We start from the raw sequence: 24,098 nt of genomic DNA on the forward strand, positions 1-24,098 counted from the left end.
GCCAGAGAGAAGGATATGTGATGGTGGAAGTAGAGGTCAAAGTGATGCCATTGCTGGAGGAAGGACCATGTGTTGCAGGTGGCCTTTAGATGCTGGAAAAGGCAAGGAAATCCTCCTCCAGAGTATCAAGAAAGAATGCCTTCTTGCCAACACCTTGATTTTAGCTTGGTAAAACTGATTTTGGATTTCTGACTTCCAGAACCGTAAGGTGATACATTTGTGTTGTTTTATTTTATTTTTTGCTTTTTAGGGTCATACCAGTGGCATATGGAAGTTCCGAAGCTAGGGGTTGAATTGGAGCTGTAACTTCCAGCCTACACCACAGCCCCAGCAACATGGGATCTGAGCCACCTCTGTGACCCACACCACAGCTCACAGCAACGCCGCATCCTTAACCCACTGAGCAGGGCCATGGATACTAGTTGGGTTCATAACCCCCGAGCCATTTGTGTTTTTTTTAAACTACTAAATTTGTGATCCTTTTTTATAGCAGCAATAGGAAACTAATACAGATTTTGGTACCCAAAGTGAAGTGTTGCCCTAGCAAATACCTAAAAACAGAATTGGCTTTGGAATTTGAATTTGGAAATGGGCAGAAACTGAAAGAATTTGAGGTGCATGCTTAGATTGCCTTGAACGCTTTTCCTCTGAGCAGTGAGGGGCTGGGAATGGGAGTGGGGAACTCTCCACAGCCTAGAGACCTGAGCTACCCAGGCCCCCTAGTGTTGGTCCTTTCTTGGAATGAGAGGACTAGGAGACTGCCCAGGGTGGGCCTAGAGAGCCTGGCTTGGGCACTGGGAGCGAGTAGGGAATGGATTGGGATCTAGAGGCAAGAGCAAAGCTGGCTTCCATGGCCCAACTCCAGGGGCATGGGAGCCACCCAGCCCCTTGGAGAGGATCTCAGAGCCTGGATCTGAGCCTGGTCCTGGCTTCCACCCCTGGAGCATGTGAGGATGAGCAGGCGCCATGTCTGTGAAATGAGCCACAGCAGTGCCCGAGTCCAAGCTAATGGACCTAACCCATCCATGTAAGCCATGGAGGTTTGGCTCCTACCAGCCCTCAGGCAGTGCCTAGCTCCTGCTATGGGCCTCAGCTGGGCTGTGTGGCAGGAACAAATTGGGTCATTCCTGGGATTCTCAGTGTCATGGTCCCCAAAGCTGAAGTGGCTAACTGGAACCTTTGACCCTATATCCCTGGCCAGGATGGGACCAGGACCTCATTCCAGAGGAGGGATGTTCAGTGGCTCTGGAGGCACTATCCCACCTGGCCAAGATCTGGGGCTCCTAAAGCCACAGCCCCAACTCAGGAGCCACATGAAGAACTACTGGGAGCATAGACATGGGATGATGTGCATCATGCTTGGTCTGAAGACTGAGAATCTGGGGGATGGACAGTGTGGACACCTGAATTGAAGGTCAGTTTAACCCCAAATTCCCTGATAGGATTTGGATGAAGCCAAGAGGGCTTGCAATGGAAGGGTTGGATTATATCAAGACTCATGTCCAATCTGATTTTCTCTCTTTCCAAACAGAGAAGGAAGGCGCTTATTCAAGGTCGCATAGCAGTGACCTGACTCCTGCTACAGTGCTCTCAGCCTCTATTGCTTCCAAGGGCCCTTGGTCATTTAATGGGCTCTTTTATGTATTTCTTCATGTTGCTCCTAAACACCTGAATTCTGAATCTAAGTCCTCTGGGCCTAGTTCACGGCTGATGTCAGCCACATTGGCCCAACTGCAGCCATGGGTAGGTCGACAGATCTGGGTAGTTGTGAGGAGAGCAAGGTTTCCCCTTCACCTCCCGCTCTGAAGGAACTGGTTACACATCCTGCCAAAGTACCTTTAGGTATCTTTGGCCCCATAAGGAGGAACCAGATATGTAATAGCTTCAAATTCTGGGACCACTCCCCTGCCAAGACACCTTCCTCCACCATCCTATTGGGGAGTAGTCCAGCAAGGCCAACTTTACAGTTCACAGAGTAAGAGGGGCAGACAATCCTACCTCAGCCTCATCAGGAGCTCTGGACTGCGCTGACCTCCACCTGGCCCTGGCCATGGCTGGGAGCAGAGGGTGAGGGGGCTCAGAACAGCTCTGCCCCACAGAAGGCAGGCCTGGCCTGGCGCCCCTTCCCAGGGCCTGCCTCTCAGAGCAGGGGATACCACCTTATTGCCCCCTGCTTTACTGGGTCTATGGCCCTCTCCTGGGGCAGGTATCTAGGGGAATGGAGAAGAAAGATCTCAGCCTACTGAGCCCAGGGAAGCAGACTGCTGGGCTTGAAGCACCCACAAAGATCCCTGTGAGCAAATGAGAACATTAAGGTTCAGCAGGCCAGGGGCCCAGCCCTCAAACCCAGGTCTCTTTTCAGCTTCCTAACCCCTAGCCCTTCATCTGTTGTGGACCCCCACCCTGTCTTGCTTTCTAGGAAGGATTATGCCTGTATGGAGAGACAGCCAAGTCCCTCTTCTGTTCCTGGGAGTCAGTGTGAGTCCAAGCTATGTGTACGAGCAGAACAAACCCCAAAATGGAGCTGCTTGGGCCTTGCTTGCCCTCAGACCTTGCAGCTGAATGAAGTATCTGGGCAGCCTCTTTGGCCCTTCTTCCTCCACCTCCATCTCTTGTCATCATTTCTTGAGCTTCTGCTGGGCACTGGGCCCCATGAAGTTTCTTTGTATTTATTAATTTTAATCCTTATACCACCCCACAGACTGGGTTTTTTGTTTGTTTGTTTGTTTGTTTGTTTGTTTGTTTGTTTTTAATTATTATTATTTTTTAAATTTTTATTTATTTATTTTTTCCCACTGTACAGCAAGGGGGTCAGATTATCCTTACATGTATACATTACAATTACATTTTTTCCCCCACCCTTTCTTCTGTTGCAACATGAGTATCTAGACATAGTTCTCAATGCTATTCAGCAGGATCTCCTTGTAAATCTATTCTAAATTGTGTCTGATAAGCCCAAGCTCCCGATCCCTCCCACTCCCTCCCCCTCCCATCAGGCAGCCACAAGTCTCTTCTCCAAGTCCATGACTTTCTCTTCTGAGGAGATGTTCATTTGTGCTGGATATTAGATTCCAGTTATAAGTGATATCATATGGTATTTGTCTTTGTCTTTCTGGCTCATTTCACTCAGGATGAGATTCTCTAGTTCCATCCATGTTGCTGCAAATGGCATGATGTCATTCTTTTTTATGGCTGAGTAGGATTCCATTGTGTATATATACCACACCTTCCGAATCCAATCATCTGTCGATGGACATTTGGGTTGTTTCCATGTCCTGGCTATTGTGAATAGTGCTGCAATGAACATGCGGGTGCATGTGTCTCTTTCAAGTAGAGTTTTGTCCGGATAGATGCCCAAGAGTGGGATTGTGGGGTCATATGGAAGTTCTATGTATAGATTTCTAAGGTATCTCCAGACTGTTCTCCATAGTGGCTGTGCCAGTTTACATTCCCACCAAGAGTGCAGGAGGGTTCCCTTTTCTCCACAGCCCCTCCAGCACTTGTTATTTGTGGACTTATTAATGATGGCCATTCTGACTGGTGTGAGGTGATATCTCATGGTAGTTTTGATTTGCATTTCTCTTATAATCAGCGATGTTGAGCATTTTTTCATGTGTTTGTTGGCCATCTGTATATCTTCTTTGGAGAAATGTCTATTCAGGTCTTTTGCCCATTTTTCCATTGATTGATTGGCTTTTTTGCTGTTGGGTTGTATAAGTTGCTTATATATTCTAGAGATTAAGCCCTTGTTGGTTGCATCATTTGAAACTATTTTCTCCCATTCTGTAAGTTGTCTTTTTGTTTTCTTTTGGGTTTCCTTTGCTGTGCAAAAGCTTTTCAGTTTGATGAGGTCCCATGGGTTTATTTTTGCTCTAGTTTCTATTGCTTTGGGAGACTGACCTGAGAAAATATTCATGATGTTGATGTCAGAGAGTGTTTTGCCTATGTTTTCTTCTAGGAGTTTGATGGTGTCCTGTCGTATATTTAAGTCTTTCAGCCATTTTGAGTTTATTTTTGTGCATGGTGTGAGGGTGTGTTCTAGTTTCATTGCCTTGCATGCAGCTGTCCAGGTTTCCCAGCAATGCTTGCTGAATAGACTTTCTTTTTCCCATTTTATGTTCTTGCCTCCCTTGTCAAAGATTAATTGACCATAGGTGTCAGGGTTTATTTCCGGATTCTCTATTCTGTTCCATTGGTCTGTCTGTCTGTTTTGGTACCAGTACCACACTGTTTTGATGACTGTGGCTTTGTAGTATTTCTTGAAGTCTGGGAGAATTATGCCTCCTGCTTGGTTTTTGTTTCTCAGGATTGCTTTGGCGATTCTGGGTCTTTTGTTGTTCCATATAAATGTTTGGATTGTTTGTTTTAGTTCTGTGGAAAATGTCATGGGTAATTTGATAGGGATTGCATTGAATCTGTAGATTGCTTTGGGTAGTATGGCCATTTTTACAATATTGATTTTCCCAATCCAGGAACATGGAATATCTTTCCATTTCTTTACATCTTCTTTGATTTCTTTGATTAAAGTTTTATAGTTCTCAGCATATAGGTCCTTTACCTCCTTGGTCAGGTGTATTCCGAGGTATTTGATTTTGTGAGGTGCAATTTTAAAAGGTGTCGTATTTTTGTATTCCTTTTCTAATGTTTCATTGCTGGTATACAGAAATGCAACTGACTTCTGAATGTTAATCTTATATCCTGCTACTTTGCTGAATTTATTAATCAGTTCAAGTAGTTTTGGGGTTGAGTCCTTAGGGTTTTCTATGTATAGTATCATGTCATCTGCATACAGTGACAGTTTGATCTCTTCTCTTCCTATATGGATGCCTTTTATTTCTTTTGTTTGTCTAATTGCTGTGGCCAGGACTTCCAAAACTATGTTGAAGAGCAGTGGTGAGAGTGGGCATCCCTGTCTTGTTCCAGATTTGAGTGAGAAGGCTTTCAGTTTTTCCCCATTGAGTATTATATTTGCTGTGGGTTTATCATAAATGGCTTTGATTATATTCAGGAATGTTCCCTCTATACCCACTTTGGCGAGGGTCTTGATCATGAATGGATGTTGGACTTTGTCAAATGCTTTTTCTGCGTCTATTGAGATGATCATATGATTTTTGACTTTTTTTTTGTTAATGTGTTGTATGATGCTGATTGATTTGCGTATGTTGAGACTGGGTTTTTAATCACCTCTATGATAAGGAAACCAAGGCTCAGCAGGTGCATTCAGGTAAGGTCACACTGCTGGACTGGCAGGGAGGTTGAGGCCACCATCATTGCCCATTTGACTGTCAGAGACACAGAGGTCAGCATAGCTAGGTCCTGGGCTGACCCCTGCCAAGGTCCGCCTGGGCCAGTGGATCCTTGGAGCAGGAACAGGGGTTACTAGGGCTGTCCCCACAAGGCTTTCTAGAAGCCCAATACCTACCCTGGTGGACCCTTTTCCTGAGGTTTGTGCAGCACAGCCCTGGGCCTCAGTCTCCCAAGCCCTACTACGTGCCAGGCTCTGGGAAGATAACACCAGTCAGAGGAATCTGTAAAATATGGAGATTGAATAGTGCACCATGAACTAAGTGCTTCTGGGATTATTTTATTCACCCTCAAATCATCCCATAAGGCAGAATCAGTGATCCTCCCGCCCTTTTTACAAATGAGGAAACTGAAGTTGAGAAAGCATATGAACCTGCTCATGTGCTGGCTGAACAGGAATCCAGCACAGGCTGAATAACCCAGGGCCTGAAGCTTTGGTTGTCACATCTGGCAGCCAAGGGTACAGGTCAGGGATGGTGCAGGCCTGGACTGAGGGTGGTCTGGGCAAAAGTCTGAATGCTGGAAGGCACATGGGCAGAGATGTATAGGTGAAGTGGTGATAGTAGTGGGTGCCCTTGGATGAGCTCCAAATGCACTTCTGGGTCCCAGGGACCTAATTTAAGAATCTCAGGATGAATTACAGGGTCAATAAGCATTGAGAATATACTCTGTAGCTGCTAGGAAGATGGGGCTGGGGCAGGAGGCTGCAGCTGGGCCAGGGTCTGGAGGCTGCTAATGGCTGTAGCAGTGGCATATAGCAACAGGCCTTCTGGAATAGAACTGACTTACAACCACTGCTGAGGAATTGGATGTAGCAGGTAGCCAGGACTATGATAGGGCCCAGGGCTCTGACTGGAGCCTCAGGGGCCTGGAGCCACCCTGAACTGGGGACTGGGGTACTAGAGACAAACTGTGAGTTTGAGAGAGAGGTGCCCCCTGGACATTACACAGGCAGTGTCAGGGGCAATGGACATAGGTGTCTGGAGATCCAGATGTGACCATGTGGGGACAGAGCCCAGAGATAGCCCTTTAGATGGAGTTGGGAAGATCACCCTCCCAGGCCTGAGCACTGTCAACAACAGCAACTGGCATCTCTGTGTGTAATGGTGCCATGTGCACCACACACTTTGTTGGAAATCCTCTGACTGTACAAAAAGGGTACCTTCCTTGACCCACCAGACAAAGAGACTGAGACTTAACCTGGGCCACATTACACAAGCAGGAAGTGGCCATGCTAGGGTTTGAACCCAGTCCTCTGACATCCCCAGCTGGAAGGGGAGTGAGCAGGCCACAGAAGCCGACTGCAGCCCAGGGCCCTGATACCCAGCTGGGGTGCCCCTAGGGCCGACATGTGCTTCCAGGGCAAAGAGGAAAGTGGTGAGTCAAACGGAAAGCACCAGATGTGGAGTGAGCCTCCTCCCCTCCCAGCCGCCCCTGGGTGCCAAACTTTCACACCCCACAGCAGAGGAGCCCGGGAGGAGGGGGCAGTGAAAGTGGCTGCTGCTGAAGGAGTCTCTGATGTGCTCCGGATGTGGGGTGGGACTGACAGACACCAAGACTCTGGTTCCCAGCCACCAGGTGTGTAAGGAAAGTGAGTCCCATCTCAGTATAAGGTCATATAAAGCCTATCACATCAGGGGGAACGTTTCAGGTCCCCAGGCCTGAAAGATTCCAGGAGGAGGTGCCTTAAACCGTTCTTGAAGGCATTGCACAGCTCAAGAACTGACCATAGCTCCCCACTTTCTCTGTTTGCATAGAAATCCTCTGGCTCTTGTCACTCTGCCCAGACCCCTAGAGTTTTGGAGTTCATTCTTTCAAACCAAGTTTCACATGGAACTCAAATATGTTTTTTTTTTTTTTAAAGAGAAAAGCAGCATTTAAATGTAAATGTATTTTATAAGTTCAAATTCTCAACACTTTCTTAGCATTATGTCCATCAAGGCTAACAGTGGTGAGCCCTGACATTTGAGCTGGGGATTGGGATGAGAGTTGCAGTCTTAGGTCAGCCTCAGAGTCCAGTTTTTCTCAGTGTTTGATTTTGGTGGCACAGGACCACGTGACCCCGCCAAGTGATTCTCACAGATAAGTGGTTACAAATGGTGGCAGTGTTTCCTAAGGCCACCTTGTGGTCTCTTTCATTTGCAGGGACAAGAGAAGCCTTATGCCAAGCTCAGCCCAAGCCCAGTTTTTTGGACATATAGGTAGGATTCTAATATATTGTAACTTGGTGCCCATTTGAGTCTTTGTGTACTTTTTATTTTATTATTATTATTATTATTATTATTATTTTGTCTTTTTGCCTTTTCTAGGGCCGCTCCCATGGCACATGGAGATTCCCAGGCTACGGGTCTAATCGGAACTGTAGCCACCAGCCTACGCCAGAGCCACAGCAATGCAACCTACACCACAGCTCACCGTGACGCCGGATCCTTAACCCGCTAAGTAAGGCCAGGGATTGAACCCACAACCTCATGGTTCCTAGTCGGATTCATCAACCACTGAGCCACGATGGGAACTCCTGTGTGTGCTTTTTACCATTGAGATTTTTTAATAGTTAAAAATAGGAAAGAAAGGGAAAGAGATAGGAAGGAAAGGAAAGGAGGAAGGGAAAGGAGGTAGGTGAGAGAGAAGGAACTCATGTGGGGCATCGGAGGATGTCCTAGCTCAGGTTCTTGGTGAGGGCTGCCTCTGCCTTTCCTGGGAAGCCTACCCTGACTGCCCAAGCCCTTCCTATCCTGGAGGTTCCAGTGCTTCCTCTCACCCAGCATCTGTCCCAGCAAATAAATCTGGGCCACGTACTTCTGAAAAGTTTCAGGAGTCCATGACCCACTCCTAGCTCTGGTGTGCACATTGCAGTCCCTGGTTTGGGGGCAGGGAAGAAGGCCCCAGCAGGGGACAGGGACTAGGAGCTTCCCTGGGCCCTACGTGGTATCTCTAGGGGTGGGGAGGACTGGAGAACCCAGTGTCCTTGAAAGCCTGAGGTTTCTGTACGTTCATTTCTGGGAACCTGATATGCTTCAGAAAGAGAGAAATGAGAAGCAAAACCCTAAGGCCTCAGCACCCCCTACCCCCCGCCCGCCCTGCTTCCTGTCTTCCTTCCGCTGAGTCATAGCCAAGAGCCCAGCACCTCAGCCTCCTCTGGGGCCATCTGGGCGGGGTGGAATTTAGAGTCATGTGAGGACATGGCATCTGGGACAAGTCCTCTTTTCCTGCCAGTATCTGTGAGGGGCCCTGAGTTGCTGAGGGCTGAAGTTACCTCCCAAGCTTGAAGAAGGGGTGACCAATGTCCTTAGTGTCCTGTCTCTCTGTCAATCCCCAGGCCCATTGTTCACCTCCAAGTACTGAGCACCAACTGTAAGCTAGGCAAGGTGGTTCATATGGGGCCCTGTCCTTGAGGAACTCATGGATTTGGACATGGACTCCTCCCGATAGGCTCTTAATGAGTGGCTGGGTCCTTAAGGCTTGCTCTGGTCAGCAGTGGGAAGCCAAGTGATCCAGGCCACATCCCAGTGCACATATCATAGAGACATGCATACACTGACAGAGGCCTTTAGGTACGTGCACATGCACGAGTGTAGCACTTGAGCACGAGGGTCCATGTCCATGGTCCTAGGTGTCCACACAGGGCATCCCTTGGATGGCGGAGTTCCAGCCTCTGGGAACCAGGTCAGGACCTCATGTGCATGGCCTCTGTGGGCCAAGGTTACTTTCCAAACTTGGAGAAGGGTGGCTGAAGTTCTTATGAGGTGTCACCCTATCCTGGGGGCCCAACCACTGTCTCTGAGTCATGGGAACTCATGGGAGCTTGAGTAGTATGCCCTCATTTCATGGAAAAGAACACTGAAGCCCAGAGAGGGCCTGAGACTTGCCCAGGGTCACACAGCAAGTTGGGGGAGATCTAGAAGGAGAATGAGTCAGACTTGGGCACCTGTCCACATCCCTGACCTTTCTTGCCCCCCACCCTCCCAATGACCGTGCTGCATGAAACTCTGGGTTGATTCTCCCAGCAAACCCACCTGGGGACCAACCACAGGGTCCTCCCAAGCCCTACTAACCATTCTCAGGGATTTCCTACCTATTACATCTTTGCTTGGGCTATCCTAGCTGCCTGCATTGCCCTCTCTCAATCAGTCTCAGACCTTCTCTCTGATTCCTCAAATAAAATCCAGACTCTCAAATTCTACCTAAACACTTCCTCTGCCGTTTCTGACCTCCTGGAACTTTCCCCTGCCTCCAGCCTCTCAGTGCCGTCCCCTCACTCCTACCCACTGTGCACCCACCTACTAAACATAAAATTGACTCCTAGAATCCTAGGCTGGGGGTGAAAAGTCCTTTAAGGCTGAGACAGTGGGAACCACACCCAAGCCAGCCCAGCCCTCCAGACTGTCAGTAACTGTGCTGGGCCCTAGAATTAGGAAAGGAAACAAGGCTTCTGCCAGGTCTCACCACCTGCCCGCAACTCTGCTCCTCCCTGAAGGCCCAGAGGCCTGGAGCACTATACTCTAGGCAAGATTGGTCCCTTGGAGTTTACCATTCCAGATTTTGTTTATTCCCCTACACCCTGAGTACCCTTCAGCTGGAGGCTAGGCCTGTGTTTGGTGGGATGGAGAGTGGGGGTCAAACAAAGAGTAGAGAACTCTCAGATTTTGAGAGTGCTTCTCTTTCATTAAATGGCCCCAGACAGAGCTGTCTGCTCCTTTTCAAAGCTCTTCCCTTCCACTTGGTCTGAGGAAGGAGGCAGAGAGGCTGCCTTTGCCTCATGAGGCTCTGAGTCCCATCCCTGCCTGGTCATCCCCTCAAGGGCTCCCCTCCATGCTAGGCTGGGAGCCTAAGATGAATTGTTAGACCTACCCTAGGTGCTAGAGTGTGAAAGAAAAATCAACACAGACACTGCCCATATGGAACTCATGGCCAAGTGGAGGACAGAGGCAAGGTCCTTATCCTTGGGCCATGTGGTATGTGTTTGATCACTGCCTGTTCGGCACTGTGCCAGGCGCTGGGCATGAGCAGTATTCAGATAAGGCCCTGCTCACATGGAACACATCCCTCCACACTCAAGTTCCCATAGAGAGGTTGCTGTGCTCAGCTTGAGGCTTTCTCTGTGCCAAAGGTGAGCTTGGTAGGTGACCAGGGAGCTCACCCACTGGAGCCACTGAAGGGTGGGATTTGGTGTACACACCCCAGCTTCCTTTACCTTCGGGTAGAACAACCCTGAGGTGTGTTCTACATCATCTCAACCAGGGACTGAGCTCACGTGCCCACAGAGGGTACTCACTAATTAACACACTTGCTTTGGCTTCCTTTCCTTCCCTCTCCTCTGTATCAAGAACCAGGAAGGCTCTGAGATTTCATCCAACTTGCAAGCTAACAAGTTACCATATTCCTGAGGATGCTGGCAGAAGATACAAGACTATTGCTTGAGAAACAAAGGTCAGTTTATTTCCCACAGTAGCAGAGTAGACAGGATCAGCATTGTCTTATACCACTTTCCTGAGCCCCAGTTCCTGCAGAGTGATCCCGTAAGGGCCAGATGATGCCTGTACATGCAGTGGGTTGACAGAACAAGAACCCTGAGCTCAGGGAACCCAAAATCTTTTACAATGGTCTGTAAGCTGACCTGCCCAACCTTTGCCCCAGAGGCATATATTATCTTTATTACACTAGGCAATAAACAAATCTGCCTTTTTCGCTGGAAGGAGACACTATCTCTATCTCATAAGGCTAATCACTATAATAATCACCCTTGAAAGTATTGTTTGAAACAAGGGCAATCAGTGCCTCTACTGGCAAGTGTACAGAACTGGGAGGCAACCAGGGAAAATTGTCTCCCAAATACCCTCCTGGTGCTTCTTGACATTGCCTCTAAATAAGCTATTTGTGTTTGGGTCCTTGTCTCAGAGTCTGCCTTTAGGGGGGAACCCTCCAAAACTGGGAAGATGACACTGAATGGGCGTTAATGGATTTCGGATGTGGCTCTCACTTCTCCAGACTTGTCCTTTAAATACTCCAGGGGAAACACTTGAAGGAAGAAGTTTCCTAACCTTGAATCAATACTGTGGTGGCTCCCAGGGAGATGCTCTAAAGGACTCTTAGGGTTTCATTTTTCATGTTTAAATGTTTTGTCCATCTAGAATTAATGATGGTTGCCTGTGTGGGGTAAACATCAGACTTCATTTTTTTCCCCCAAATCCTTCTCATATCATTTATTGGAATGATAAATTTTCTGTCCCCACTTTCTTCTAATCTTCCTGGAGCCTATTATTTAGAACATATCACAAACACACAAACGATCGATTCAGAATAAATGGACACGTGGGCATAATCATCACTGGGAATTTGACAGCACTGGCACAACGTGAGACACAGCCAGCACCCACTCATGATTGCACCATGCAGGCCCCAGGGAAATGCAGGGAATCTGTGAACCAGTTTCACAGTTCACAGAGGATTTGAATGTGAAATGGCAAGGTTTCTTTCTATAAGAATATTTAACTGTACATAAAATTTTCAAAAAGTGAATAAAATTTTAGCTTCCAATCTTTTTGATTTAAAAATTTCCATTGCTTCATTGTTGTAACTTATAGTTTGTATTTTGCCTTTTAATTTTCATAATTTGGATTCTTTCTTTTTTTTTTTTTCTTTTTGCCTTTTCTAGGGCCACGGCATACGGAGGTTCCCAGGCTAGGGGTTTAATTGGAGCTGCAATAACTGGCCTACACCAGAGCCACAGCAACGCGGGATCCAAGCTGTGTCTGCGGCCCACACCACAGCTCACGGCAACACCAAATCCTTAACCCACTGAGCAGGGCCAGGGATCGAACCCGCAACCTCATTGTTCCTAGTCAGATTTGTTAACTACTGTGCCACAACGGGAACTCCATGGATTCTTACAAAAAAGAACTTTTTGGAATATATATATGGTCTTTATGTCTTTTCTAGGGCCGCAGCCCCAGCATATGGAGGTTCCTAGGCTAGGGGTCTAATTGGAGCTGCAGCCATTGGCCTACGCCAGAGCCACAGCTATGCGGGATCCCAGCTGCATTTGCGGCCTACACCACAGCTCACGGCAATGCCGGGTCCTTAACCCACTGAGCGAGGCCAGGGATTGAACCCTCAACCTCATGGTTCCTAGTTGGATTCATCAACCACTGAGCCACGACGGGAAGTCCTGGAATATATTTAATTATGTTCAATTTTTAAATATTTTAAATTTAATTTCTATTTTTGTGGTCTTTGAATCTAATATGCCATTTTACTCTTTCAAATCATTTCTGCCAATAGATTAGTAATTATGTAGAAATCTTGATTATAACAACATAATCAATAGTTTTACTAGAATAAAAGCAAGAACAGTAAATGTTACAGAATATATATATACAATACCTTATGAATTAGGCATATCTTTATCTTTTTTTTTTGGTCTTTTTGGGGCCGTACCCACGGCATATGGAGGTTCCCAGGCTAGGGGTCCAGTCAGAGCTACAGCTGCCGACCTACACCACAGCTCACGGCAACACCGGATCCTTAACCCACTGAGCGAGGCCAGGGATTGAACCCGCAACCTCATGGTTCCCTGTCAGATTCATTTCTGCTGCACCATGATGGGAACTCCGTGTCTTTATCTTTTTATTCACTTAACATCACTAAACACCTGGACATGAGCAATAATCATTAAATTCAGTCATCTTTGATGTCTGACTTTCTGATATTTCTGTATGGCTTTCAGACATAAAAACCATAGGTTTACAGATTTTTTTTTATTGTTATGAAGGTTTATTTGCTGAATAGGAGGGCATAACATGTTTTGTTAGCAGTTTGTAGCTTGATTTAGAATTTTAAATATTTAGATTCTATGGTGTGGGCCTTCATTTGTCCCTTTGCCTTGAGCGCTGCAAATGTCAGGGGCCTGTGCTCCAGTGGGAAGAGCAGATAGATATGTCCATAGTTCTTCCTGCTGCAATATGGTCCAGAGAAAGAATGCTTCTGGGGCTCGTGTCTACATGGGTTCATGGCCAGAGGGATCCAGGGGGGTGGTGGGACTATGAAGGAGACCCCAAGGAGAAAAAATCATCAGGTATACACATTTACTCCCCACCACAATTCTGTAAGATAAAAATTCGTGACTGGCTCAAGTCACACAGGGTGCCTGGCTCTGGAGCCACCTATATATAGCAGGGCACCAGTGTCCCCTAGAAACCCAGTCACTGCCACCCAGAAGCTCTTTCCACTCAGGGTGGGTGGTTCTAGATCCAGTCCTCCCACAGCATCTGCTCAGGTAGGCTAGCCTGACCTGGGAGCAGGTGCCAGGGCCTCTCAGTGGCGGAGAATGCAGCAATCCCACTGCCTGCTGCTTCAGGTAGCCCCAGAGAACCAGCGCCCCAAAGCAAAGGCGTAGTGGTGAACTATGTCCCTAGGCTGCCCCACCATCCTCCTGCAAGGGGTCAAAGGACTGTGCTCTGTCACAGCCCCGCCTCGTAGCCCCCGCCCAGACATTGAGGCTCAGCTTTCTCCACCCCAGAACTGGCCTCTGGAGGATGGGCTAGGGGCCCCCTTCTCTGTAACATGCTGTGGGTGGGTGGGTTGCAGGCTTGGAGCTGTGCTCTGTGAGAGCCAAAGAGTAACCTGAGGGCATGAGGGAAGTGGCAAGTCCCTGCCCACACCTCTGTCCACCCTTGGCTGGGGAGGTATTCTCCATTCTGAGGGTTAACAGGTCCTAAGTGGTTAAAAGGCTATCTCAAGGTCACCTAGCCAGAAAGGGAGGCCCTTACTTTTTCTCTACATAGTCCAGACATGCTCTCCCTGCCCCATCAGCCAGGCTTCAAGGCCCCCGCTGACCCTGGGACCCTGTGAGGGGAACACTCATGGCCACACACTCAAAGTGTGATTAGGCCCTAACCCAGTCCCACACAACTGCTATGGTCTTCCTGGGGGCTCTGTAGCTTCTCTTTTTAATTCTCTCTCTCTTTTTTTTTGGTGGGGGGGGGCTTTTGTCTTTTTAGGGCCACACCTGAGGCATATGGAGGTTTCCAGCTTAGGGGTCCAATCAGAGCTACAGCTGCCAGCCTACACCACAGCTCACGGCAGCACCAGATCCTTAACCCACTGAGCAAGGCCAGGGATTGAATCCGCCACCTCATGGTTCCTAGTCGGATTTGCTAATCACTGAGCCATGACAGGAATTTCTCTTTTTATTCTCTAAGTAGGGAAACTGAGGCTCCAACAGACCAGATGTGTGCTCATGACTCCACAGCTGGGCATCAGTGCTAGGACCATCCCAGCTGGCTTAACACCAGAGCTGGGTTCTGTACCCAACTGTGGGATAGAGATCTGAGGGGAAAGACCCTGTAGGAAAAGACTGGCCTGAAGGAGAGACAGAAATCCTGGCCAGACGTTGCCTGTTCATCAGCAAGGGACTCAATGAGCAGGGCCTGGCTCTGCTGATCCTGCTTTGCCCTCCCTCCTCATCCCTCTTAGGCCTTCATACCCCTGGCTGCTCACCAACCTGGGCAGCACAGTTGCACCTAACATCCCACTTTCTCCTGTGCCCCCCTCCACACACACTGTCCTTCCTCCCAGGCATGCATGACCCCTTTTTTCCCTATAGTTGTCCACTCTGTGCCTATCCCTGGGCTGAACACTGGGTACTGCCAAAGCTGTGCCAGACCTGGGCCTGTCCTGGTCCTCTTTTGAGGGGTCCTGCAGAGGCAGTGCAGAGATAGGGGAGTCTAAGGAGGTACCTGCAGGCAGGGAGTGCTTCCTGGAGGGAAGCTGAGGCCTCTGCATCCCCTCCCCCTCACCTAGGTCACTGCCCTGTCCTCTGAGCCTCTCTCCCTGGAGTGCCCAGCAGGTTCCAGGAATCGTCCCTTTGCTCTGCAGAGCTGATTCCAAGAACTGTGGCTCTTGGCAGCGTTCACTCAGGATCCTTTCCTAGAACATTGGCCTGGCCCTACCCAGGCTGCTGGAGTCTCATTGGGCAGCGGGTGGAGGGAGTGAAGGAGGGGGTGCCCTGGGCGGGGCCTCTGTAGGGTCCAGACATTCGGAGGCCGAGGCCAGAGCGAGGGGGTGGCCACACCAAGGTGGGGGCAGGAGGTCAGTGTGTGTGAAGGCGCTTTGACTCCAGTCAGCGATGGGGGTGGGGTAGGCCCAATGAGAACCTTCATCTCAGAGCCTCCTAGCACACACAAGAGGCTCACTCCTCAGGTCCAGAACTTGGGCTCAGCTTGCTATACTCCACCCTCCATCCCTCAACCCCCACCCAAAGATCCCATCTTATAGGCAAATGGCACAAGCCTTACTCTGGCCTCAGAGCAGGCTTTTATCAGATAACCTCCAGAGGTACAGGCCAGGGAATGGGAGTGGCAGTTTCTAAGCAGGGAAAGGGGCATGGGACAGTCAGTCCTTGGAAGGACATGACACTGTATTATTAATCTTGTTATAATTTCACTTTGCCTGACAGGAAATTACCCCACCCCATACCCTCAGGTTGGGTAGGTGGGGGTTGGGGGTGACAGGCCCTGATTCATGGGCAAGGACAGGGCCCCACTTCCCTCAGGGTCACTGGGCCTCCCCCCTGGGGTGTGTCCGCCACCCCCACCCCCTCTGAGCTGGCGCCAGGCCTGCCTACCCGCCTGGGACCTGCCAGATCACATTGAGCAACCAGTTCCTGAGAAGCGTTGAAGGCTGTTTGGTTTAAAATTAACTCCCCCGCTCCCCTCCCCCTGCCTGCAGGCCTCCTCCGAGTTCTTGGAAGAGGCGCTGTGCTCTTTCTTCCTGGGAAGAGGCCTCCAGCCACAGCTGCTGATTCTCATGAAAACACCTCACCCGGGGTGGGGGTAGGGGTGTGCCCATGCCACACCTTCTCTGCCCTCTAATTCTCTGCCCTCCCCGAGGCCCAGGGATCCTCCTGGAACCTAGCACACCCCAGTTCATCCGCTGAGACCCAGAGGAGCAAGGGTGTGATTGTCAAGGTCCTGAGAGCAGGTGCTACTTCCCCAAAGCTCACAGCCCTCCCCCACCTGCTGGCTCTGAGTGAAGAGAAAAAGGGCTATAGAGACCCAGTCTGGGCACCTCTGGGATAGAGTGAGCATGAGCTGATCACACTGAAAGCAAACCCAGGGCTTTGGTCTACTTTGAGACATGTATGGCTCAGGGATATAGAGCAACCTGGCCACTGTCACACAGCTTTGCCTGTCTAAGCTCAGCCTGCCCACTAGACCTTGCAAGGATGCCCAGAGGCCAGTCCCAACAGGCATGCACACTGGAGTTAAGAGCTCTATTTGTCTCTTACCCACACTCCTCTCAGTGCCCTGGGAACCCATCTGCCTCTGGATAAACCTTCATTTTCCAGTGTCTCCTTGGGCTTTGGAAAAAAGGCTTCTTGAGAACCCGCTCTCCTAATGGCTCCTCTTACCATGGCCATCTACCCGAAGGAGCTGAGAAAAACAAAGGAATGTTGGCCAAGTGGAAAGGTCAACACACACACACACACACACACACACACACGCACACACATGCACAGAGCTGTTGCTCAGAAGTAGAGCTGGAGGGGTGGGGAGGGAGAAGTGCTTCTTGGGAGAAGACTGAGGGGTGAGAGGAACTTTTAAGGACAAAGCTTTGGGAGTTTCCATTGTGCCTCAGTGGGTTAAGGACCTGGTATAGTGTCCCTGAGGATGTGGGTTCAATCCCTGGCCTTACTCAGTGGGGTTAAGGATCTGGCATTGCCGCAAACAGTGGCATAGGTCACAGATGTACCTTGGAGCTGATGTTTCTGTGGTTGTTTTGTAGGCCTCAGCTACAGCTCTGATTCAACCCCTGGCCTGGGAACTTCCATATGTCCCTGGTGCAGCCCTAAAAAAGCAAAAAAAAAAAAAAAAGGAAGAAAAAACAAAGCTTTGGCCCAATCCAGACTATGAATGAAATCTTCACCTCTGATGGAGGAGGAGCCTGGGTCTGGTGACAGGAAAGGCCAGTCTGGCTCATCAGCATCAGTGCTGGGTGTGGAGAGAGTCCCTGGAATAGGGCTATACCTGAGGAGCATTTGCTGGATTCCACTCCCCCTCCATCCACACCTCAGAGTGGGGTCTCCCTAGTGAAGGCTGCGCAGTGGAATAGTCCTAGAGGACTGCCTGGGGGTGCCATGGCCCCCCCAAGTTCCTTCAGCCGTCAGAGGCCATTTCTTACACTCACGGCACTGCCTGCTTCAACCAGGTCTGAGTGGTGGAAGCAACTGTCTTTCCATTGAGCATAAAGCTTTGGCCACACAAAAACGCTCCTCCTGCTTTGGGCCTTCCCCGTCTCCTCCTGTTCACAGTGAGCATCAGTTTCTACTTACCCTGTATTCTCCCAAAGCCAGGCATGGCCACTTTCTAACCTCCCTGTAGTTGGCCACTACCACTCTCTCTGGTGGACAGATAGGGAAACTGAGACTCCAAGACCTTAAACTATTTGTTTGAGATCCCAGGGTATTTTTGGAAGGGCTGAACTTTGAACCCTACCTGGGTTCTTTTCATTTGGCTAATTTGCCTCTTCAAAGACATCCTCACGGGAGTATGATGTGTGTGTGTGTGTCTGTATGTCTGTGTGTGTGTGTGTGTGTGTGTGTGTGTGTGTGTGTGTGTGTGTGTGTGTGTGACAAAGAGAGAGAGAGAGAGAATTTTAGCCAAAGAATGGTTGTTGTGAATCTTTTATGGAAATATGTTTTCTCCTCCCCAGGCTGGAGAGACCTGGGAAAACTCAAGCTCCAGGGAGATTCCCAAGGGTGCAGTGGGTGCCCAACAGAGGCATGAATAAATGGTGGAAAAGTTAAGGAAGACTTCTCAGAAAAGAAGCATATGATTTGGACTTTGAAGGGTAAGAGGAAGAAGGACATTTCAGGATGAATGACACTGCGTGGAGGGCTATTTGGAGGGAAAGAATGGAATGGCTTAGTGATTTGGGAAGCTATGCATTGGAGCCTGGGGTAAGGCACAGGCAAGGTATGGGGGGAGCCTGTAAGTATCACTAAATGAGGAAGGCCTGACAAGAGTGGGTTTGCAAGCCCCTCACTCTGGAGCCGGTGGTAGGGCTGAGGGGGTCAATGAGAAGGCCATCAGGATGATCCATTCAGGTTAGCGAGCAATGGTAAGGTTAGATCTGGACAATGCAGCCATGGGAGCAGCAGGAGAGCAGCTTGAGAAGGACTTAGGTGCTGGAGACAAATGTGGAGATCAATAGGCTGGGGAGAGCATGTCGGGGTTGTCTCCAAGATGGGGGAGAGTGGAGGCATGTCTAGGGGGCAGTGAAGAATCCAGCTCTGGACAGAAGAAGTCTGGGGGGACTTGAATGAAGCTGTCCATGTTGTCAAGCCAGAAGACATCAGACTCAAGTTCAAGAGTTCTAGGGTGAGGGGGACAAGCCCCCAGCTTGGGATTCCAAGCCATGGGTTCCAGCCTCATATGTCCACTTCCTCTCTGGGTGACTGTGAACAAGCTCCCTTCCCTCTCTGGGTGTCAGGCTGCAGCTTTGAAATGAGACAGACTTGCCTCACCTCCCTCACCTATGACTCACCTCTGAAAGCATAGACCAGTGAAGGCTGGAAGAATAAGAAGCCTGAGGGAGACTCATCCTGCAGGTGTGGGCAAGGGTAGCAGATGGCCTAATCTCTACTAGAGCTGCAAGAGAAGTTGCTAGATGCTGGGCTTGTCCAGCCTCCACCCCAGCCCATGCAGAGGCCAGACAAAGGGTCTGTTCCTCATAACGAGAACCCAAGGCCTTGGTTGGCAAATGATGTCTGAGGATGGAAAGCTGGGTTGGGAGGGCAAATCCAAGTTGGTGGGATGAGGGGTTGCTTAGAGCTCCAGGGAGTTCCAGCCAGCTCCCCTGCAGCCCCCGTGGGGACCTCAAGGGACTTCAGCACCTGCCCAGCCCAGCTCTCAAACAAAATTAAAATGATGCACAAGGAATAGTTAGAGTGACAGTTGTAGCACCTGCTGAGTTGAACCCTCTCAGGCTCCCCTCAGCATCACCTCATAAATCCTTCTGGGCCCCCTGTGTCCCCTCTGAGAGACATGCTGTCACTTTCCCCATTTCATAGCTAAGGAATCTGCTGAGATTAGTGAAGTTGAGGGAGACCCCCCAAAACCAAGTGCTTAGCACATAATCCAGACTGGGAGGAGAGGGGGTAAAACCAGAGGGTGGGGGGACATGCTAGCCAGGAGGGAACCTGCTGTCTTAAGACTGAGATGTGGGAGCCCCAGTCTCCTGCTCTGGAGTGACCACTGGACTGGCCCCTCCGGCAGCTGGCTGTGGATCCTGCCTAACCTGGGGCGGGTGTATGTATGGGAGGGTGGCGCCCAGGTCCTGCCATCAGGGGTCGGGAGGATACATTCATCAGAAGAGGCTGTTGAATTTCTGGCAAAGCTCTAACCTGCTTTATATTAAAACTGGTCTAACAGGTTGTTATGACAGGACAACCCAGGCCTGTGCAGACTCCACTTCTCCTGAAGGAAGAGGGCCTTTGTGAGTCCCCAGAATCCTCCCGCTTCTGGATCAGGGCTTATTTCAAGTTCTTTGCCCCTCTGCTTCACCAGGCAGCTGTGCAGGGCAGGAGGGTTCCCATCTGAGAGTGGAGCCAGCCCAGCCATGCCCCTAGCCCTGTTCAGACTCATGTTTGGCCTTGGTCCAGGAAGATTTGCTTATTTGGCAGATTTGAAGCTGATCCCGAGTGCAGGGGGCCCCAGTGATTTTGGGGTGTTAGGACACTTGATAATCATGGGGGAAGCATCCCAGCAAGACCTCTCCTTGATAAACAAGAGAAACCTGGATGGCCTAATGGCATCTCTGCCCTGGAGTTGTACCAGAGGGGTGTTGTGAGTCCAAGGAAGGACACCAGTCTGCAACCCCACCTCCCTGTGGCCTGGCAGGATCCTCTAGGACCCAGCCCCCAGTCCCAACCCCTGCCCCTGCCCCTCTCCTCCAAAAAGCCCTCCTGAATTGCCCCAGCCCTTCTTCATGCCCCCAGCACCTTGTGAGTGCCAAGGCTTTAGCATGCCAGCCCGTGGGAGGCGGAGCAGAGTGGCAGTTACACCAACAAGATCTCGAGTCAGGGTTTGAATCCCGACTCTGCCCCTCACAAGCTGCGTGGACCCTGAAAAAGCCATCACCTCTTTCTGAGTCTTACCTCTTCTGCTATATAAATGGGGACAACCTCTGCTGGTTTGCCAGGCTGCAGCGAGAACTGATGGGGCACAAACCCCACCCAGGATCACCAACTTGCAACCCTTGCCTTCTCTGCTCTCCACCATACCCTACTCTGCCCTATCCCATGCCTTTCAACCTCCTTTCTGGTCTCTGGCCCGCAAGCCCTCAAGGGGCCTTTCCCATCCTACTGACAAGTTCACCCCTTAGAAATGAGAATCAGGGAATTAGAATATCCCTGCTAAACTCTGAAGAGGTGCTCCACCACACCAGAACCCAGTCCATGCACCCCCTTCACCCTTTCCATCCATTCTCTGTCTCCACAGCCCTCTTGGGCAGCCCTCCCAGATCCTTACTCCCGGGCACCCGAGGTTTGTTCCTGCCTTGGGGCCATTGCACTGGCATTTCCTTCCACCTGGGACATCCTTTCTCTAAGTTGTCTGTGAAGCCAGCTCCTGCTCTTTGCTCAGGTGTCCAGGTTCAGTGCCAGCCTGCTCCAGAGCTCTCCCTGATCCTCTCATCTGCAGCCGGTGCCCCACATGCAAAGCCGCTCTCTTCTCTGCCCCTTGCTTTGCTTCCACTCTCAAAACTCATGAGCGCCCATTCGTTTACTTTTATTATCTCTCACCCACCAGCCCATGAGCCCCACAAGGATGAGGAATGTGTCCACTGTTCCCTGCTGTGTCCCCAGAGCCTCAATGGAGTTGGTGCCCAAAGAGCAGGTAAAGGACTTAATCGGTAAAGGGTTACCATCAGCTATTGTATGTATGTTGTTCAGGGTCCTGTGAGCCCACCAGTGCCGGTAGGTGTGCTCCTTTCACCAACCCAGAACCACCTAGAGGTAACTGCAGTGACGAGAGGATTTTCGGCATCTGTTAGACTGGGTCTCTGACTTGGGTCTGGGGCCCAGTGACATGCTCTCCACTGATTCTGTTCTAAGGAGGTATCACTTACTCCCTTGATATGGAAACAGGAGAAAAAGATTGAAGCAGAAGAAGAGCAGGGGTCAGAAGTAGCAGGTAGCCCCTCCTCAAGCAAGAGCTGGACCTTGGCTTAGGCCGAGGGAGGGAGAAGGGGATAGGACCCTGTTGGCCAGGCCAATGGCTCTAGAGACCTTAGCAGGCAGGGACACAAGGGGATAAAAACAGCATCCAAGAACAACTCGCCTAAAACCTGCTCCCCCATCCCCCACCCTGGCCCACCTGCCATCCTTGCCACCTCATGTAGCAGTGCCAGGGCTCATGAGTAGTTAGTACCCCATGGGGTCAGCTCGGCTCTGTGCCTCACCTCCTCAGCTAGTCCCTCGCCTTCTCTGGGCCTCAGTTTCCTCATCTGTGAAGTATGGATAATGTTTAGAGGGTTGTGGTGAGTATTACTTGAGGTGTAAAGCCCTTGTCTATTGACAGTACCTGGTGGACACCCCAAGACATCTCCCCTCTGTAGACAATGAAGGGCCTCCTCTTGTTTTCTGTCTGGGCCATGCTACCAGGTGGGGAATAGCCTGCCTTTGGCCCCTCTGTGTCTACTGCCTGCATACTGGGTGACTCAGATCTGGGGGTGGAACAGATGGACTGGTCACCTCAAGCATTCTCGGAGTTACAAAGGGGCTGAGATCCAGGGTGAAGCAATGAGGAACTGAAGACATCCCTGGCAGGGCCATGGTGACCTGGGGGAGGTGTGTTGTCGGCCCTGGAGCCAGCATTGGAGAGGGTGCCAGGCAGGACACATGGGCCTGGGAACCACTCTGGTAAAGATAGTCCTCACCCTCCTCTTTCCCACACTCACCAAAAATCAGCACCATTCTTTGCCACAACTATTTCCATGCCCCCAAGTTTCTGTGCCTCCAGAGTTCTTGCTTTATATCCTTTCCTGCCTCCTTGTCATCGACATGTCACTCTTCACACCTTCCTGCCTTCAGCTGCCAGCATTTGCTTCTTCTAATCTGAAACTTCTAATTATCTAAGGGCTAAGAAAATAGGGTGACTTGAACTATTTCTAAAGTAAAGGCTGGGAGTTCCCTGGTGGCTCAGTGGGTTAAGCATCTGGCACTGTCACTGCTGTGGGTGGGGTTGATGCTGTGGCGCTGGTTTGATCCCTGGCCTGGTAACGTCCACATGCCATGGGTGTGGCCATAAATAAATAAATAAACTAAATAAGACTAAAAAAGACTGTAAATGAGGTTCAGGGGAGCTCTCCTGTGAAGTACTCAAAGGTGTAGAAAGTTTCAGGGCATAGTGGGAGTCCAGGTGCCACAGTGTTCCCAAGTCAGACCATCGGATAATGAAGAGTGTGTTTTCATTTTAACTGCTCTTCCACTTACTTCTAGTATGGCAGGACCTTGCGTGAGAGGTGAGAATCCCCAAACCCCAACCAGCTTGGACCATCATCCCCATCCAAGGCGAGACCCTGCCAGCTTTTTGGCCACTATGGTCAACTCAATTGTTCTGCCCCACTGCACAGAAAGACCTTCCCCAGGCCTCCTTGCAATCGGGAAAGTGAGCCTCCCAGTCACACCCTGGTGCCTTTGCATGCCCTGTACCTTCTCCCTGAATGACTGGCCCTGACTTCTCTGACTGTTGGCCTTCTCAGCTCAAAAGACACTGTCCCCAGGAGGAGTCCACAGCAGCCTTTCCCCAGTATTCTCCACTCTCAAGCTTTAATTGACATCTCCTGTTTCCACATCTCTCAGGTATGGTGCTCCTCCGCTACCACCTGCCACTGGGCAAAATGACCCTGCAGGCAGTCCTACTGGCCTTCACCTCCTGTATCCCACCTCCCAAGAGAACAAGAGGGAATGGGTGGAGAAAGGCATCTCCCTGTCCCCTCCACTCTTTAATGGGTGCCCTAGCAGGTCGTGCTCAGCCACGTAAGTTTCTGGGCCTCTGTTGACCCAGATGTAATGTGGAGGTTAATGATAAGAAGATCCAAGGGGACAAATTGTGCAGAATTCAAAAGAGGCCCCACTGAGGGCTCTATAAATGGAAGATACAACTTTATTGTCATCACAGAAAAATTAGTGGGGAAAAAAAGACTACGGAACTTTTTTTTTTTAAGTAATAATTATTTTATAAAGTTTTATCAGATATGTATTTTTTTTTCCCCCTCTCACATGCAGGCACCTTCCTGGGAAGGAAGCAGACCCAGCAGAGCTGGAGCAACAGCCCTCAAACCAAGCATGCCCCTCGCTGACATAGACTGGCACTTCTGCAGGCCTTGTGCCCCAGGGAGACCAGCTCTGTGCACAGGGGGCTCTGCTCTGCAAGAGGGTGAGTGGCAGGCCTTGCTGGGCGCTAAAGCCTTGGCTCCATTTCCTTGTCCATTTGTCCACACTCCCAAAACAGGGCTGGGGGCAGAAGAGGATGGACATGATCACAGGTGTGGGTCAGTGCCAGGACATCCAGGACTGCCTTGGGTCCAGCAACAAACACATCTCAGGATGGGGCTCTCTAACGGAGGAACGAGAGAAGCTGGGGGAGGGCGGGGGTCTCTGGCTCAAGGCTCAGGGCAGAGAGGTGGGGTTGTCTCAGCCAGAGACCAACCCGAGGAGAATGAATAAATAAATAAATACTATATAACTGTGCGGTCCCCCAGCCTGACTGGCTCCCCCATCAGGGGACTGT

General features: G+C 50.1%; 1 long non-coding RNA gene across 4 annotated transcripts; it reads left to right on the forward strand.

Moving 5' to 3' along the window:
* On the forward strand, positions 422-23,151 carry LOC106505607. Of its 4 annotated transcripts, none has more exons than XR_002337535.1 (5): positions 422-1,414; positions 7,450-7,505; positions 10,632-10,734; positions 18,016-21,200; positions 23,068-23,151. It is a non-coding gene; the product is annotated as an uncharacterized LOC106505607 (long non-coding RNA). The 4 variants fall into 4 exon arrangements; XR_001300191.2 differs by having other exon boundaries at positions 18,016-18,153; positions 19,737-23,137; XR_002337536.1 differs by having other exon boundaries at positions 18,016-18,153; positions 21,114-23,137.

The sequence above is a fragment of the Sus scrofa genome, chromosome 13 (assembly GCF_000003025.6).
Source record: "Sus scrofa isolate TJ Tabasco breed Duroc chromosome 13, Sscrofa11.1, whole genome shotgun sequence".
NCBI lineage: Eukaryota > Metazoa > Chordata > Mammalia > Artiodactyla > Suidae > Sus > Sus scrofa.